The 15,240-nt window shown below is 42.5% G+C and overlaps 1 protein-coding gene across 8 annotated transcripts in view; it reads right to left on the reverse strand.

The window, feature by feature from the left end:
• The window catches only part of OSBPL3 (oxysterol binding protein like 3), a 178,505-nt gene that overhangs the window by 108,605 nt on the left and 54,660 nt on the right, over nucleotides 1-15,240 (reverse strand). For 2 of the 8 annotated variants that reach the window (XM_045495110.1, XM_045495114.1), the window contains exon 2: nucleotides 2,050-2,224. The exons of the other annotated variants lie outside the window; for them this stretch is intronic. The gene's annotated coding sequence lies outside the window, so the exon portion shown is untranslated. The remainder of the gene's footprint in view (nucleotides 1-2,049; nucleotides 2,225-15,240) is intronic. 8 annotated transcript variants of the gene reach the window in all.

Genomic DNA, 15,240 nt, shown 5'->3' on the forward strand with positions numbered 1-15,240 from the left:
CGCCCTCGCAAATCCTGTTCATATTGCAGGTTTCAGAGCTAAATGTCAACGTTTTAACCCACCAAGTCTTGGGGTCGTTTGTCACATGGCATCAGATGACTGTAACACTAGGTGGGAACCCCTGGCAGACCCCCCTCCAGGTGGGAAGCATGAGAACATGGGGTCAAAAGACAGTTCAATCAGTGGTTATGTCTCCTTCTTCTGACCCTCAGGCCAGCAGGCTCCTTCTACCAGAGCATCCTGCTCCTGTCGTGTAGGTCAGACTTAAAAGAGGGCTCCTTGGTCAACAAACCCAGACGTCCCCTAGAAAGTCACTTATACAAAGTACATAGTATAGTGTATGGGTCAATTAGCTGATCAAGGTGGGTATGTGCCTGATAGTGAGAGACAATAAATGGGACACTGGGATCTAAAGCTAGGCGCAAAGATGAGAAGACAAACCAACCCTTAAAAACCCCCTAAATATACCTTTTAACACAAACCTTAAAATTTCTCACATACCATTGGGCATTTATCAACAGCTTAAGCAGTGAGTGGCTGGGAGTAAACTCTCAGCTTGCAAATGAGCCACACAGAAATTCTTACTGAGGTCATAGGGTCAGCCATGGGCATATTAGGACAGAACCCAGGGCTGTACTCTCCACCAAGAGCAAACATCCAGAGACTAAGAGGAAAGTGAAGTAAAAGTCCTAAGCAGACACGTTTAAATATTTCTAAAGAGCAGTTTTATTGTTAAATTAGAGAGTCAAAATCCCAAGAACCATTGAATCCTTTGGTAAGAACACTGACTAGAACTAAGAACTCTTGGGCCTTGGCCAGAGAGTTGGCCAGCTGACCCTTCGGAGCAACGATCTAATCTGGGCCACACACAGCATTCCCAGAGGGCACCAGTGAGGCAGTAAGAACACCGCCTCACCATCTGAGCTGGAGCATATGAATGACTGAAAGCAGAGGGAGGGAGGAAAAAAAAACCAGAAGACCAACTCATAAGGGCTATAATGAGCCCCGGAGGATCATGAAATCATGATCAGCATATAAACCGAAGCTATCCAATAGAACTTGAGGTGCTGTCTGATACCACAGTCTCTTCCCCTCATGTGGCGGTCGAGCACTTAAAATGTGGCCAGTGCAACTAAGACACTGAGTTTTAAATTTTATTTAACTTTAAATAATTTAAACTCATATAGTCCCATGTGGCTGGTAGCTGCCATGTCAGAAACACAGCTTTACCACACCATTCTGAGCAGCCGATTTTTCTCTCCGCTTTCCTTTGGCACAGGACGAGAGAACACCTCGGGACGTCTGGCTCCTGAAATCCTCCAGATGTGTGCGCACCCATACCAACTAGAAAAAGTCAATGGCTGCTGTACAGCTGAATCACCATAAAGGATGATGGCCAAAATTTAAATGTTGTAACTCATCTGGGAAATTTTCCTTCCCATCCTCTCCATCATTTGGAGAGAATGAATTAAAAGGTGAGATGGGCTATTAGTTTTCTACATAAGATCAGTGGGGAATTTTAGTAAGAAGCCCAACTTTAACAGGTACTTCAAACTATGCCAGTACAGAGATGAGCTTCTTTAAAAAGATCAGATCCTCAGGGCGCCTGGGTGGCTCAGTGGGTTAAGCATCTGACTTTGGCTCAGGTCATGATCTCGCGGTTCATGAGTTCGAGCCCCGTGTTGGGCTCTGTGCTGACAGCTCAGAGCCTGGAGCCTGCTTTGGATTCTGTGTCTCCCCCTCTCTCTGCCCCTCACCCACTCATACTCTCTCTCTCTCTCTCTCTCTCTCTCTCTCTCTCTCTCTCAAAAATAAACATTAAAAACATCAGATCTTCCAACTCATAAAGCTTCAGTTGAAAACCATTAGGAATGTTACAAAAAGTCGTAAAAAGTTCACATGTCATTTAGGAATGGCTTATAACGGCTGCTTAGTTTTAAGGCAATAGTCGGTGATAGGAAAAAATCATATTTTGGAACAACGACAACAAAAACAGTTAGTTCACACAGTTATCAGACACCAAATTTTTTGGTAGATAAAAATATTTACCACTTGCTACTATCTTCAGAAGGCATCAAAATCCACTCTCCACCAGCCAGGTGTCTTTTCACAGAGTGGGGAGTGAACGTGAGAAGCCTTTTAAGAGTGGTCCTGCACAAGTGACGAGGTCCTAGAAACGGTTCCACAAAGCTGTCCAGTAGTTACCATCTGGCCCGCAGGAAAGCTGTAAATGTGGCAAGCAAATAGGAAATTCACCGAGAAAACAGCCAGTCTCCCAACAGTCAAGGGCTTTTATAATCTGATGTCTAATTTACCAACTTAAACTTCTTTCAGCCACTGCCCAGTATAATCACCACCATTTCAGGCAAGCAGACATTCCTAAAAGTTCCCAATTCATGACAGGCACATTCTCACAAATTGCAAGGAGACTGTAAATCAGCACTACCTTTTCAGAAGACAATGTGGCCACAGCAAGGTTGTCCTTCAAAAATAAAGGCAATAGGCAAAAGTTTCCAGAAACAACTCAGAAAATATGGCATCCACAGGCCCTTCCCCCGCCCCCCAAAAAGAAAAACCTTAATGACAATGAAGCCCACCAAACGTTAAATTACCAAGAACGACAAAGTCACGGAGAAAAGACCAATGGTTAACAGTGCACTGATTAGGATTAAAGAAGCAGGGGAATAACCAGGGGAATTAAAGCCAGTGAGTGTTAAAAGTATAAATCCTGGGGCACCTGGGTAGCTCAGGCAGTTAAGTGTCCGACTTCGGCTCAGGTCATGATCTCACGGTTCGTGAGTTCGAGTCCCACATCGGGCTCTGTGCTGATGGCTCAGAGCCTGGAGCCTGCTTCGGATTCTGTGTCTCCCTCTCTCTCTGCCCCTCCCCTGCTCATGCTTTGTCTCTCTCTATCTCTCTCAAAAATAAATAAACATTAAAAAAAATTTTTTTAAAGTATAAATCCTAACAAGATTAAAAATAAAACAAGTGACAGACACCTGAAATCAGGGAGGGACGCCAGGCAAAAGTGTCAGATTGTTTATTATATTGCCATAGTGTGTGCAACTCATTGGACTCCCAAGCTGTTGGAGGTGTTCATCTTTCTTCTGAACTAACAGAACTAACCCTCTTCGGATAAAGGATAACTTTTCAGAAGATTGGCAATTTATTTTCCTTTTGTTAAATGTAAGCAAGATCAACTAGAATAGTTTTCCTGTATAACTGTTTAGTTGGACCTCAGCCTTATACAATTATTTCTGCCCATTGTTGATCTATCCATCCCCCTCTGTCCATCTCTCTTACTCTATGCATAGAGGCAAGCCTGAAATCAACGTCAACACTGGTTATCTTCTGGTTGAGATTTTTTGGGTAATGTTTTAATTTCTCCTTCGAATTTTTTTTGTTTTGTTTTGCTTGATTTTTAAAAATAACGAACATGTATCGGGGATATAAAAATGAAACAACAATTACTTTTCTGATTTGCACGGTCCATTTTCCCCAAACGGTCACCGGACCCATGCTTCTCTTATTTCCCCAATACTCCCCAACCTCAGATTTGGACTCGAATAGCCTCAGCAGTCCTTCATCTCTGATACTTCTTTCCTTCTGGTTATGTCTCTGTTTGTTTGAAAAACATTCTGCTCCTGGACAGGGAACCTGCCTGTGTCGTGCCCTGCCTCCACCGTCATCAAGGAGGGCAAGGCAGAAACCCCCAAGAATGTAGATGAGAAAAAACAGTGGTGCTTGGGTCTCTTCACTAGAGGTCTGACTGGAAACCGTTGACACTGGAAATCTCATCTGGGCTGCTGTGCCACCACAAGGGTGACATACCAACCCACGGGATTTACCAGAAGTGAAGGTCGCTATACCACTAAGTCCTCTTGTAACCTCTATCTCTTTCTCTTTCTCCCTCTCTCTCTCCGCTCTTCCCCACCCCTTCACCCCCTCTCTTTTAAAGACAGTTAACTAAATAAGCCCCATCAGACTTGGAAGCAGGAAGGAAGGGTGGGTGTTTGGGTGGAGGGAGGGAAGGTAGAAGGAGGGGATCCGAGTCGCCTGCATCCACATTGGTGACTGGATACCGTCTGCTCTACCCCGGAACTCCGGGAAGGCATCCGGTCGTAACAAGCTGGGTCTGACAACCCAGAACAAGGTGGCTGTCCATGCTTTGTTTATGCCACAGAAGTCAGTGGCCTTCTTGTCTAAGGGTCCTCCTTCCCCTGCATCTTCCTGTCCTTTACCTGAAGGGGTGTGTATCAGAGCAAAAAAGCTGCAGAAATTAAATTTGACAAATTCATCAGATCAGGGATTAATAGGCACTACCTAAACCAAGCTATGCATGTAACAGATTAAAAATAAATAAGTATTTAGATCCTGGAAGGTAAGGTATTTTATAAATTTTATGTACATATATATGGGTTTCAGGAGTTTGATCAGAGCTCCTAGTTTAAAGGCTGACGTTTTTGGACAGGCCTCTTAGTAACACAACAGACACAACCAGCTTCTACGTATACCAACAGTCATGACTCCCTAGAAACAGCAACTCAAAAAGAGTATAAAATCAGAGTCCATGTCTAGAAAATTAAGGTGTTACCCTGGATCATAATTATTCAAAATGTGCTCTGCTAAATACCAGACCCACAGGATTCTCTGTGGAGAGAAAAATAAGTCCCCCCACACCAGTCACCTTGGGAACTGCTGCTCCTACCTTCCCTCTTGAAGACACAGTGTAATATATGTGGGCACATTAAAGGCTCTGAGAAGTCCTGCAGTTAAAACAAATACCAAATCTGTTAAACAATTTTGCTGAACCTATTCCAAACCTATTTGACCATGGAATGTCTTCTTTGAGGTGACACTTAAGATATTCCCTCAGGCTGGCGATCCTGTCTAGCTTTAAAACTCAGTTATCCTCTGCGTCCATGAAATGATTTGAACCTTTACCTTTAAAGGTTGGTCTATCCATCATGCAGATAATAGCTTAACATGCACAGACACCATTTCTTGGTTACAATTCAGGCTCACAACAGCCAGTAAATAACATTTAGATATTCTTTGCTTATAATTTCATGTCTAGACTTGGTCTAGAGAAACCACAAGAAACCATGACAATCATATAAAAAACAAAAGCAAGTCTCAGAACTGAGGACACGGTTCCCTATTTGACCCAATCTTCCCCTAAAAGCCCTTCCCTTGTCTCTCATTATCACATACCTTCCCCCAAACCCAACTTCCCAACTCCCATTCCCCTATTGCTTTCTCACATTTATACTTGGGACTCAGTCCTTTCAACTTCAGTCTGAAATTGCCCCAAAGAGGAGACATCTGAATGGGAAGTATGGCATCATTTGGAGAAAAGAAGTAGCACTCCAGAGAAAGGTACTGTAAATTGACTGGACAAATTGCTAAAAGAAATCTTGTGGAAATTATCTCAGAAAGTAAGCACTTATGCAACTGTTATGCAGGCTCACTTAAAAACACATCTCCAGTAATCTGCACTGTATTTACCCAAATAAAGAAGAAAAGGGGATCAACACTTAGTATTTACTTAACAAATGTTTACTGAGCACTTACTATTGGTCAGGGACAATCCTAGACGGCGGGGATCAAACAGTAAACAAAGCCTGAAACGCTGTACTACAAACAATCCTACAGACCAGACTAGAAAACTTAACCATATGATAACCTTGGGGAAAACAGTTTCTAAACTGAAGAAGGCTGATTTTAAGGAAGACCTTAAAACCATCTCATAAGGCAGAAAGAAAATTTTCTGGCATCCATGAGAAGGGGACAGGAAAGGCAATACATACTTATTTTGGAACTTTTATTTCCCAGACACCATGCTAGATGCTTTTACATATGTTAGGATGTTTAATTCTCAGAATGCTGCCTTGACTTAGGCTTTAAGCTTCATCCTTACAGTTAAGAAACCAAGACAAAGCTAGTGGTCAAACTTTTGCAACATGCCCGATTCCAAATCCATACATTTCATACGTGGATAGTGAGACTCAACCAGAAACAGAATTCAAGGCTGCTTCAAAGCAACATTTCTCATAGCACTTTAAGATGGCAGAGAAAAGATGTATCGAAACGTGTGATGTAAAAGAGTGGACATCAACATCGTATCAAGAAATAATCTTCACAAATCTGTAGGAATCAGTTTCCAATTTTAAAACTTACTACAAAGCTACAGGAATCAAGCCAGTATTCAGTGACTTAAAGGGAGGCATACAGATGTAGGGAACAGGATTGAGAATGCAGAAATTAAACCCACAACGTGGTCAATTCATTTGGAACAAAGGTGACAAGACAACTTAATGGGCAAAGAACAGTCTTTTCTACAAATGGTGCTGGAAAAAAAGTGGATAGTCTCATGTAAAAGTGGATATTCACAATGTCATACCATATAAAGAAATTTACTCAAAATAAACTAAAGACCTAAATGTAAAAGCTCAAACTCTAAAATCTTTTAAAGAAAACACCGGGATAAACTTTCCTGACCTTAAATTAGGTCATGCCCTATTAGCTATGACGCCTAAAGCAAAAGCAATGAAAGAAAAAAGTAGTAAGTTGGACTTTATCAAAATTAAAAACCTTTACGCTTCAAAGGATAATATAAACAGAATGAAGAAACAATCCAAGAATGGCAGAAAATATTTGCAAATCAGATACCTGAGACAGGTCTAGTATCCAGAAAACATAGAGTTCTTACAACTCAACAGTGAAAAAGCAACCCAATTTTTTTTAAAACCGGCAAAGGACCAGAAGAGATACTTCTCCAAAGAAAACAACACAAATGGTCAATAAGCACATGAAAAAAACACTCAACCTCATTAATCATGAGAGAAATGCAAATAAAAGCTACAAAAAAATACCACTTCACACCCTTTAGGATGGCTGCCATAATAAATAAAGAAACCAACAAGCCCACAGGCATGTCAGCAAGGATGTAGAGAAATTGGTGGGGATGTATACATTGGGAAACCGTCTGAGGGTCCCTCAAAATGTTAAACACAGTTACCATATGAGGCAGCAATTCCACACCCAGGTATATACCCAAGGGACTTGAAAACATATGTCCACAGAAAAACTTATACAAGAATGTTCACAGCAGCCTAATTCATAAACATTAAAAAGTAGAAAATCCACAGGATGCCTGGGTGGCTCAGTCGGTTAAACGTCTGACTTTAGCTCAGGTCATGATCTCACAGTTCGTCAGTTCAGGCCCCACGTTGGGCTCTGTGCTGACAGCTCAGAGACTGGAGCCTGCTTCAGATTCTGTCTTCCTTTCTCTTTGTCCCTTCCCCGTTTGTGCTGTTTCTCTCTCTTTCAAAAATAAATAAACATTAAAAAAATTTTTTTAAATAAAAAAAAAACTTAAAAAAAAGCGGAAAATCCTATGTCTTATCAACTATTGAATGGATAAACAAAAAGTGGAATATCTATATGTTATGTGTTGAATGTGTTGTCATCCCAAAATTCATAAATTGAAGCCTAATCCCCAATGTGATGGTTATTTGGAGGTGAGGCCATCATAAGCTAATTAGACCATGAGGGTGGAGCCTTCATGAACGAGATTAGTGCCCTTATAAAAAAAAAAAAAAAAAGATAGAAACCTTGCTTCTCTCTGCTCTCAGCCACGTAAAACTATAGGAAGACCATAACCATCTACAAGCCGGGAAGGGGGCTCTCATCAGACACTGGATCTGCCGGTAACTTGACCTTGGATTTCCCAGACTCCAAAACTGTGAGAAAGCAATGCCTACTTGCTATTGAAGCCAACCAGTCTACAGTCATTTGTTAGAGGAGCCCAAACTGACTAAGATACCATATAATGGAATATTATTCAACTATAAAAAGGAATAAAACATTGAGGCATGCTACAACATGGATGAGCTTTGAAAACATGCTAAGTGAAGGAAGAGAGATTAAAAAAAAAAAAGACCACATATCATAGGATTCCATTTACATGAAATGTCAGAATAAGCAAATCTACAGAGACAGAAAGTAGATCAGTGGTCTGAAGGTGGGCAAATGGGGAAGAACAGAATTTCTTTTGGGTGACAAAAATGTACCAGAATTAGATGATGGTGATGGTCACACAATCTTGTGAATTTACTTAAAAAACAAAAAAAAAAAAAAAAAAAAACCACTGACTTATACACTTTAGAGGGGTAAATTTTTTGGTATATGAATTGTATATCGATAAAATAATCCCCCCTCCTAAAAATAATCTTTGAATGAAACAGAACCAGATACTCAGTTATCCATCTCTCCACAACAACCACTGGCACAAGGTAAATCCACTTTTGCTGAGTCAGATATGTGACACTGGGATCTAGTCCTAAGACCCAAAAAAGAACCATTCTGTATTCTGAAAGAGACGACGCTTCGGTGGGAAGTTTTACGAACCCCCTGCCGTGACTGCTGTAAAGCAGGATATTCAATTACAAACACATGAGCAATGTTAATATCAACATGGGAGCCTATCACTTCAGATCAGTCTACATGAGGCCTCTGAATCTAAATGCTCTAGTGAATGCACTGGAAACGAGAGAATGAAAGAGCTAAGTCAAAGGTCAAAGTCAACTCCAACACATGGAGACACCATTACAAATGACAAGAGTGGCCCACCCTGCATGCCTCATTAGTCATCCTACAAATCATGAACAGATCACAGACACGCCTCCTCAAGTGAGAGGCTGCTGACAAGCATACCCAGAAGTGAAACACAGGGTCTTCCCTCCAAGATCTCGAAGCCGTTCTTCTCTGGAAGGCAGTACCAGCCTCTCCCACCAAGGGCCTATTTACAAGCAATCAGGGATCTAACGAAAACCCTCACCGAATGATTAAAAGCCAAATCTGGATATGGTATTACAATGACTTTCAAGCTCTGAAACGGTTGATCTTTAATCTGTATGCCTGCTTTACATTTAGCAATGACTCAGACCCACGTCATAAAAAAAAAAAAAGTTTACTATGACTTTAATTCTCAGAAATACCGCCATGTAGGTTAAAATAGATAACGTGTACACAGATAGTCACATGAGCCAACCCATCACCAGTCTAAAGAACGCCGAGCTAATGAAAAGCCTGAATCCCATTGTCTACAGTAAAAGAGCAGGATAAAATTGAGCAAGCCCAAGTAATGCCAACTTTTGAGAGGTTATGTTCTGAAAGGCAGTTATAACTCAGCTGTTTGAAACTCAAAACATTTTTCCCTAGAAAGCTGTTAGCTTGTGATCATATACTCAGGCTAGCCCAGAGAGACCTATGCAATGCACTTATAGTAGAGAGACGATGGCACTTCTTACAGGGAGGGAAATGCCTTCCCGGTTCAACTCCAGAATGCAGTTCAGCAGCAGCACCCCAACCGCAGCATCCAGAAATAGGATGGGAATGCTCTGGTCCCATCACTCCCCAGATGTTCCAAACTGGCGGACAAATACAAGCCACAGTCCACAGTGGGAACCCCTTCTTACTCCCATGCAGACACAAGAGTCCTTCACAAGGACCTCTAAGGCTGGGAGAGTCTGTGGTTCTTTGCTCCTCTCCCAAAGTTCTAATGTCAGTAAATGTCTGCTTATCCGGAAACGAAAGCAAACCAAAGAATTCACAGTGCAAGGTTTTTTTCAACCTTTGTTGAACTTCAACATTCATATAGCAAGTCATATTGCTGAATTTTTAAAAATACACGTTTTAGGGGCGCCTGGGTGGTTGTCGGTTGAGCGTCTGACTTCGGCTCAGGTCATGATCTCACGGTCCGTGACTTCGAGCCCCGCATCGGGCTCTGTGCTGACAGCTCAGAGCCTGGAGCCCGTTTCAGATTCTGTGTCTCCCTCTCTCTGACCCTCCTCCGTTCATGCTCTGTCTCTCTCTGTCTCAAAAATAAATAAACGTTAAAAAAATTTTTTTAAATAAATAAAAATACATGTTTTAGGGAAGATACATGAAAAGTGATGGATTTCAGCAACTTCTCCAATGTTTCCACGGTCACTGTAGATTCCGCTTTTCATCACTCCTGTATCCTACACCTAGTAGAGAGGCTGCACATAGCAAACACCGCAAGGACACCCATGGAATCTGTACTTTTAACATCATCAGTATTGTACATGTCATTTACTTTCAAAATACCTAGCGTTTGTACACTGTGACAGGGACTAACAGGATTGGCCTGGCCTCAGAAGAGATACCACTTCGGTGAAAAATAGAAAATAATGATTAAAAAATAATAACTGGCCACAAATGCTATAGTGTCTGGACTGTGTCACAAAGAATTCCAGGGGCGCCTGGGTGGCTCGGTCAGTTAAGTGTCCGACTCTTGATTTTGGCTCAGGTCATGATCTTGCAGTTGTGAGACTGAGCTCCATGTCGAGCTCTGCATGGACAGCATGGAGCCTGCTAGGGATTCTCTCTCTCCCTCTCTCTCTCTCTGCCCCTCCCCCTGCTCACTCATGCACATTTTCTCTCTCTCTCTCTCTCTCTCTCTCTCTCTCTCTCTCTCTCTCCTCTCTCTCTCTCAAAATTAAAAAAAAAAAAAAAAGAATTCCAACAGGAAGCAGTGAGATACACCGGGGGAAGCACAAACTTGGGTGGTAGAAAGGCAGGCTTGACCTCACCACGGCATGACTTTGAAAGAGCTCCCTCTTTGTACCCCAAGTTCCTCAACCACAGAACTAGTCTCACTCAGGGAATTGTGTGGCTGAGTGGCCAAGGTGGGAGGGAAATTCAATTTTCAGTGGATACCCTTGGTGACTTCAGAATGTGGTTTCACAAATTTGAACCACTCATTGAACAACTGAAGAAACAGGATGCATCAGGAGACTGACCGTTACAACAACCCCCCATGAACTGGGAAGCGTGGAACAGCTAAGGCCACCTGTCCGAAGCCCTTCTCTCACCACCTCCTTGCTCTCCTCTGATGTACCCTGAGCTGCCGGCTCAGCCCCCAGTTTAGTCTGACCTGATTCTAGTCTGACCACCTGGTTCTGAATCACAGCCTTGCCGTTCACCCTCCTGGCTAATCCCCCAGCCCCGCTTCAGGTTTTCGGGTCAAGGATCTTTGTCTCCGCCACACTAACCACAACCTGCCATGCGTGCACTAACCTGGAGCTTCTTGGGTAAAAGTGACAAATTGGCCTCCTTATAGAAAGCCACAGGGTCGATTCTGAATACAAAGTGAGCTTATTACCTTAGGGTCAATACAGAAAGATGAAAAAAAAAAAAGGAAAGAAAAAGAAACGGCAGGGATGAGTTAACACTTCTAGGAGCAGAAAAAAAGAAAAAGAGAAAAGCAAACCTGTTTAAGTAGGACCATCAGAGATACTCTGCAGTATACCCCATCTGCCCATCCTGCACACATGGGGTCGAAGATGGGCCAGCCCAGCAAATTCTTCTTCACTTCATCTCATCCTAAGAGATAGTTTCCATCAACTGTGATAGATTACCTTCCAAGAGAGGGTGTGCACTTATCTTTCTTGGATAGGCCCACAAAGAACACAAGACACGTTTTTGAGTTGTCTTTGCAGAGAGGAGCTCATCACGACGGGGGTAGTGGGGGAAGGTGGTGTCAGAACTATACACAGTCTGGGGTGACTGTGGCTCAGTCGGTTAAGTGTCTGACTTCGGCTCAGGTTACGATCTTTCGGTTTGTGAATTCAAGCCCCGTGTTGGGCTCTGTGCTGACAGCTTAGAGCCTGGAGCCTACTTAGGATTCTGTGTCTCCCTTTCTCTGTGTCCCTCCCTTACTTCTGCTCTCTCTCTCTCTCTCTCTCTCTCTCTCTCAAAAATAAATAAACATTAAAAAGAGAGAGAGAGATGACTATACACAGTCTTATGATAGGCACCAAGCAAACATGAGAGAATAGCAGGGCAGGGAAGGCAGACAGAGAGGGACTGAAAGACGAAGAGAGGCCGACCAGAAACACAGAGGAATGCAGAACGAGGCTCACAGAAAGACAGACAGACAACACACACAGGCAACAAGACACAGCCAGGGGCAAAGTAAGAGAACAGAAGAGACAAATCAGATGGAGAGGCCGAGCGGGGTGGGAGGCCTGGAGGGGGAACGCAGACTTTGGTGGATTGCTGCCATGTCTGAGGCCTTGCCAAGTTCCAACTGTGCTTCCTATGGCCTGCCCTGGGCATGACCTGTCACCCCCCCAGTCATGCAACAAAACCCTCCTTACCTGACCCAGTTGTATGTTCTATTTCCACATGGAAAATTAGAAAAGTAATTTAAAATGTCAATACCCAGGGGCGCCTGGGTGGCGCAGTCGGTTAAGCGTCCGACTTCAGCCAGATCACGATCTCGCGGTCCGTGAGTTCGAGCCCCGCGTCAGGCTCTGGGCTGATGGCTCAGAGCCTGGAGCCTGTTTCCGATTCTGTGTCTCCCTTTTTCTCTGCCCCTCCCCCGTTCATGCTCTGTCTCTCTCTGTCCCAAAAATAAATAAACGTTGAAAAAAAAATTTTTTTTAATTAAAAAAATTTAAAAAAAAATAAAATAAAATAAAATAAAATAAAATAAAATAAAATAAAATAAAATAAAATAAAATAAAATAAAATAAAATAAAATATAATGTCAATACCCAATGATGGGAAGGACTGGAAAATTTTGACACCTATTACTGATAGCAGTATAAATAAGTAAAAATATTTGGGAAACCTATTGAGCAATTGTTTATCAAAATGTTATAAACTACTCTCACTCAATATTTATAATAGGGAAAAAAGTAGATACAATCTTAAGGCCCAACAGTAGGGGAAAAGTTAAGCAAATTAACACTAGAATATATTATTTCATGTCAGGAGTAATACTGCCTCTAAAATCATCTGTGAGGAATGTAATCTGTAAATCATTCATGTTGAAAGAAACATGCTAAATATAAAAGTTCAGAAAACTAAAAATATAAGTTATAAAGATCATACACTTAACATTCAAAGAGATAATGGGGGACTACATTTGGATGGCAAACTGAAAGGGTTTTTCCCTTTCTCCTTCTTATTAATGTACTTTCAACATTTTAATAAGAATATATTCAGGGGGCCCCTGGGTGGCTCAGTCGGTTGGGCGGCCGACTTCAGTTCAGGTCATGATCTCGTGGTCCGTGAGTTCGAGCCTCGCGTCGGGCTCTGTGCTGACTGCTCAGAGCCTGGAGCCTGTTTCAGATTCTGTGTCTCCCTCTCTCTCTGACCCTCCCCCATTCATGCTCTGTCTCTCTCTGTCTCAAAAATAAATAAACGGTAAAAAAAAAAAATTAAAAAAAAAAAAAGAATATATTCAGGATGATATATCTAATCACTTAAAATGAGGGGGAGGAAATAGTGAGAATCTATTCCCTTCCACTTTTGCACTTGATTTTCTCAGGCTGTGACTCACCCCTATTGCTATGGTCTCGGTATGGATTCGTGCAAAGAACTGCTACTCCAAGAACCGGGGTCACCCAGTTAACCTTCTTGCCAATACTGTTACGTGGACATTTATTTACTACACATGCCTGCCCACCTTGTATGAAACTGAGTTTAACTGGTGCAGATACACTGATGGGGCGACTTCTTACTTTCCGAGGCAGCCATTCCACTTTTAAATGTTTTTTTTTTGTTTGTTTGTTTTTTTAATTTTTTTTTAAATGTTTATTTATTTTTGAGACAGAGAGAGACACAGCATGAACAGGAGAGGGGCAGAGAGGGAGACACAGAATCGGAAGCAGGCTCCAGGCTCTGAGCCATCAGCCCAGAGCCCGACGCGGGGCTCGAACTCGCGGACCGCGAGATCGTGACCTGAGCTGAAGTCGGACACTTAACCGACTGAGCCACCCAGGCGCCCTCCACTTTTAAATGTTTTGATGATGTCAATGATGTCCAGCTTAATCTGCATTCCTGAGGCTTATGGGAAAGGCCTGTCAACCTCCCGGAAGTCAGGAGACTATCCCATGTCCCACAAGGTCCCCTCTCCCCCCAGATATTGAGACTTATAGCTGTGCTGCTCAAAGTTCTGCCCAGGGAATCAGACTTGTCCTGGCTCAGGCTGGTCGTTGATTTTCCCTTCTTTAGGGATAATTCAAAGTAGCAACATATAGTTGTCACTCGTGTCCCCTTTTTCCTTTCTTTTTTATGTACATACGTGCATACATGCAAAGGGGACAAGGGAGGAGGCATATAGTAATTTATTGTTTTTACATATGCCTTCAGGTCTTTATATCGTAAGAGCACAGGAGACCTATTCATATAATAGACATTCAAAAGTGTTATTAACGATTACTAAATGGCAAAAACAAGTAAGTAAATAAAGATTACTAAGTGCCACAGAATTCAAGATTTTAAATACCACATATGTGAGCATGGGGTCTGAGCAAAACGAGTCAACAGATGAAACATATCACCCTGGTAGGTCACCCCTTTTAACATGCAGCCCAGAAGCATGGGTAGACGGAAGGTAGTAAGGTCGGTGTATTTACCTGACTTTCTTATTTGTCATCTAGGCCTTGGAACCCTAGAAAGGATGCCTACCTATTGTCATAACGTGGCTGGATGCCTTTTCAAGACTGGAAGTAATATCCTAATTCCGGCCCAAATACTCCAAAGCCCAAGGCATTTCCTACACCTCTCCTTGCTGGGCCTCTCAATAACAAAAACTTTCTTCCTCCCCAAACCCAGCAGAAGAAGAGAAATAATAAAGATCAGAGCAGAAATAAACAATATAGAGTCTAAAAACTTTCTTCCTTCCAAGCGGCCAGGAGGCAGGCCTGCTTGAAGCGAGTAGTACCGAAAGGTATCAGATGATTTCTACAAGGACGGCTTTTCTTTCAGATTCAATTCCTGAGGATGGAAAACTTCACTGCAGGAGCAATTGCTAGCTTCTCGGGGCTACAAATGCATTCAGCAGTTCCTACTCCCATGGGAATGTTCCACTGCCCTTCTCTGTCAACTGTTTGTGGCAAACAGTATAGTTGGTTTGCACAGAAGAGGAGAAAAGCAGGAAGAGAGCAGGTTCTACTAACTGTGTTTAAGTCAGGTTTTCTCCTTTACACTTCAGTGTGGCTAGAGGCCAGAGAGCTGGCTGGTTTGACATGGACAAGCCCACAGCCATGATCTTCCCCGCATCCGTGACACGAAAAAGGTTGAGTGGAACAGCTGTTTCGGCTTCTGTGGATCACTTTTAAGACAGAGTGACACTTTTAAGACAGAGTTTTAAGATGTAAAACTTACTCTGGTACATTAAAATGATCCTTAAATAGCTCT

This window comes from Leopardus geoffroyi, chromosome A2 (assembly GCF_018350155.1).
Source record: "Leopardus geoffroyi isolate Oge1 chromosome A2, O.geoffroyi_Oge1_pat1.0, whole genome shotgun sequence".
NCBI lineage: Eukaryota > Metazoa > Chordata > Mammalia > Carnivora > Felidae > Leopardus > Leopardus geoffroyi.